Below are 4377 nucleotides of genomic sequence, written 5' to 3' on the forward strand. Positions count from 1 at the left end.
GTAACCCAGTCGGGAGTGCACCACCAGTTACCAAATCCAACATACACCGTGAAGAACCGGGCTACCTGGCAGTTTCCACTGGAGCCATTAGAGGACCGACCTCCAGCAGCTGAGGAAGCGGCTCCTGCAGATGAGGAAGCAGCTCCTGAACAACCCCCTCTACATCCTGGACCTGAGGTGGACAATGCTGCTATCCTAGCAGCTATTCAATCAATGGATAACCGGCTGCAACAAATGGATGAACGCCAGCAGCATTATAATTACATGGTTGATCAAATGTATAAATGGCACATTCAACGGTATCCAGATGATTTTCCACCACAGTGAGACCTTTCTTATTCCTTATTTTACTCTGATGCTTAGGGACAAGCATTCCTTTCTGTTGCGGGTTGGTTGCATATTCATGCATTTTATAATTTTGTCAAAATAATCTATCATGCATTCATTAGCTCTTTGCTTCGGGACAAGCAAATCTTTAAGTTTGGGGTTAGGAGGATGTACGCATTTCATTCATTAATTCAAAAAAATAAATAAATAAATAAATAAATAAATAAATAAATAAAATCATGCATATATACATATTCAGTTAATCCCAGCTTGAATTTGTGTTTGAAAAGTAAATATTTTTAATGAAATTGTTCGTCTTTGAAAACACTGAAAGTGATGAATTGAATCTTGAAGTCTCAGAACAAAAGGTTGAAAAATTAGCTGGTTTTGTGGCTAGCACTTGGTTCTTAGTATTAAGGCTTGAAATGATCGAGAATTATAAAAATAGTCTCTTGAAGATAAATTCTTTTTAATTCGTGCTTAAAAGCTTTTGGGGGGTAAATAAAAAAAAAAAAAAAAATATCACCTAGCACCCCTTTGAGGTCATAGGTTAGAAGGAGAATATTCTTAACCTTAGAAAACTAAGGGAACTAATTAGCTACTGGGGAATTGTTTAGTAAAATAGCTAACCCCCTTTGAGGCTACATGTTCTTGAAATAATCATCCTCTCTACACTGATTGGCTACTGGGGAAATGTTTTAGGTGAGACAAAAACAAAAAAATAAAAATATTACCCCCATTTGTGTCACAAGCATTGAAAAATTATTTATGTTAAATTATCTTCATTTGACTAATGAGCTTTACAAGATTTGACATCATGAAACCCTTAGAAACTAAGAGTTGGTGCTAGTAATGAAAGATTAAGATTCTAATTGGACCTTGTGAGACTAAGAGTGAAGATTTTAAATGCTCAGTTAATTCTTGATGAATTTTTTTTTTCAAAGTGCTAATTATTGTTTGAGGACAAACAAAAGTTCAAGTTTGGGGTTATTTGATGTTGTGTATTTTACTCGTATTTTAGCACTTTAATTCACAAGAATTCATAGCATAATCATGCATATCTTTCATGTTTTTAATAAATTTTTATATCATTTTCCTATTTTATGCTTTTCTTGGTATGTGTTGTGTTTTCTCTAAGCAGGATCAAGATTTAAGAATTAAAGAGGAAATGTTGGGCTACAGGGACAATCACGGCCGTGATTCTAAATCACGCCCGTGATTCACCAGAGAAAATCACGGTCGTGATTCCCAATCACACCCGTGAACGCCACTGACCCTTCATAGATGTGCTCCAGAGAATATCACGGTCGTGATTCTCAGTCACGGCCGTGATTCACTTCGCGTCCCAGCTGTTTAAGTTTTATGTTTTTATTTTTATTTTATCTTTGTAATTTTTATCTTGGTAGTTTTACCTTTTTACCCTTTTAGGTTATAAATTAGATTAGGTTAGCCTAGAACGGGGTTCGTTTCCGGAGACAGTCTTTTAGTTTTCGACACTTGGAGAAGGTTGGGCGCCTGTGCCATCGACTCTAAGGTTTACTTTTCTTTTATTCTTTTCTTCTTGGAGAACTACTATGAACTCCTGTGAGTAGTTTCCCTTTTTCTGGGATCAGGGCTTAGCCTCTGAGAACCTCTTTATTAATGCATTATTCAGTTTCTTAATTTTATTCCAATTCTTGATCTGTTCTTTTATATTTTATATATGAACTTTAATATTATTGTTTTCATAATAACATTAATTAAGGATGAACTGAGAGGAGAACTTGATTATAATTATGATAAACAATTAATCTTAATTTTCATAATCATAGATAATTAGGGATGAACTGAGAGGAGAACCTAATTATCGGAACCTAAAGGAATAGACTTGAGTGTTAAATCACGAGAGTAGATTTAAGCTTTCGAGGAGCAATAGATTAACAAAGATCTTAACGGGTTTAATTGAACGCAATTACCACGAGAGTAGGGATTAATTTTAATTAAACACGTCCTCGTAGCCTGAGAAGGTGCAAGGATTAAATTAGGTTAAGACTACCTTCAAGATGGAATAGAATTAATTAATGAAAATAATAATTCAATAATGTTGGAACTCTTTGTGCGAACCCTAGATTCCCGGAAATCTCCTTATCTTATCTTAAAGTTTTATCTTATTCATTAATTGCATTACTATCTCTTTTACCTTCAAATCTGATCTTATCATCTCAAAACAGAAATTCCATCTGTTTTAAAATTCAAATTAAAATACTAGTAATTCTAGGTCAAACACGTAGTCCCTGTGATTCGATATTTATTACTTGACGACAACCGTACACTTGCGGTTTTTCACACATCAGTTACAACAGGCTTATAGTAAACAAAATCCAATTTTGAATCAGTTTGTAACTTCTAGGGCAAGAGAGAACAAAAGCAAGGGAAGGAAATTAGCATTTCACCACCCACACAAAGATAAAATAAGAAAGATGGAATGAAATAAAAGTGATTGGAACTTATTAAATAGGTTTAGAAGAATAGAAGTGGCGGTAGTTTATTTTTTCACGAAAGAAGAGCGGGAGTCTCTACTTTCTTAAAGGGAAGAAGATTTAATTTTTGTTCATGGAAGAAGAGGAGTCGTCTCTCTTTTCGTAAAGAGAAGAACCAAGAAGAGTAGCAGTCAAGGGAGTGGCGGCTTCTAGTTCTCTGTTTTCGTAAAGGGGGAGTGGAAAGGTTTTTATTTTTTTTAATCTATGTGGGCAGAGGACCCCTTTCAATGTTTCTTAAGTTATTGGGCTTTTGGGGGAAAATAAATATGGGCTTACGTTAGGGTCTTTTTGGGCTGAAATGTATTTTGACTTCTGGGCTATAAAATCGGGTCACAAGTCCGACCCACAAATTAACCTAAAATTAGGCTGCAAAAGAGCGTCGTTTCTGTGCGAGTTTCGTTCTTCCTTGTCGATCCACTACGATCCGCAGAACTTGCGATCCAGAACAGGCGCGAACACGAAATTGGTGAAGAAGATCATGAACGCATCCGATCTTACGCGGTAAACTGCGATTTTGACTACCATGTTCATAGCCATGGCCATGGGGGAAAAATGAAGTGGCAGAAACTTGCAGTCATGGTCGTGGATTCACAACTATGGTCGTGGAAAGGAAACTGAACTAGCATAAATCCAGCATTAAAGCTCTGATTTAAGCTATGCATCTATGAGGGTATATGACCTAATTTGGCCTTTAAGTCTGCATGAAAGTTGTAGCCTTTGATGTTAGCTTTCCAATGGAACCAAAATCACCCAAAAAAGAGGTCTATAACTCTAGTTATGACCTTTTTAGTGAGCAAAGGTTAAGCTGTCAGGATTTAGGCTATTTGTTGCGGTTTTTACAATTTTTAGTAAGGTAGATGATAGAATTAGCACTTGATTTCTTCATGAGAGTTGTAGTAAATCTTCTTATCTTTCATTTGAGCTAAGGATGAGAACTATAGGAGTAGTATAACTTCATTTATTCTATTTTATTTAAAGGCTTCCATTTCACAATAAGTGATTTGGTTAGGTTGAAAGTTGTTTTGAGTGCTTAGGTTGATTTATGTTGCCTATGTGTGTAAGTTGGCATGATAGATGGATTTTAAACATGTAGTATGAGTTGTATTGTATGATGAAAATGTTGTGTGTTGATAATTGTTGATAAAATATTGAATAATGATGTTGTGGGTGATGCTTTTGTGATGAAGATGAGATGTAAACGAGATGTATGAGTAGCTATGATGTGTTTTGAATGTTGTAAGTAGTTAGAGATGATTGCATAGCATGGGTTGATGTGTGTTGTGTTGAAAGATGATGTTTTGTAGCATGATGAGGATACTTAGTAGTGAGATGTGAGTTGTATGTTGTAGTTGAGTTGTGAAGTTGTGTAGTTGTATATAGGTGCTAAATGAGTTGAAAAGTTATATGTTGAGTGAGTTGTTGTGCTAAATAGAAATGCGTTGAACATGTGGTATGTTGTTAAAGTTTCTTTATGTTATGTGTGCATTATTTATATGTTGTGAAATATGATGAGATGATAATGTTGTGAGTT

This window comes from Cajanus cajan, chromosome 4 (assembly GCF_000230855.2).
Source record: "Cajanus cajan strain Asha chromosome 4, NIPB_CcT2T_4, whole genome shotgun sequence".
Classification (NCBI taxonomy): domain Eukaryota; kingdom Viridiplantae; phylum Streptophyta; class Magnoliopsida; order Fabales; family Fabaceae; genus Cajanus; species Cajanus cajan.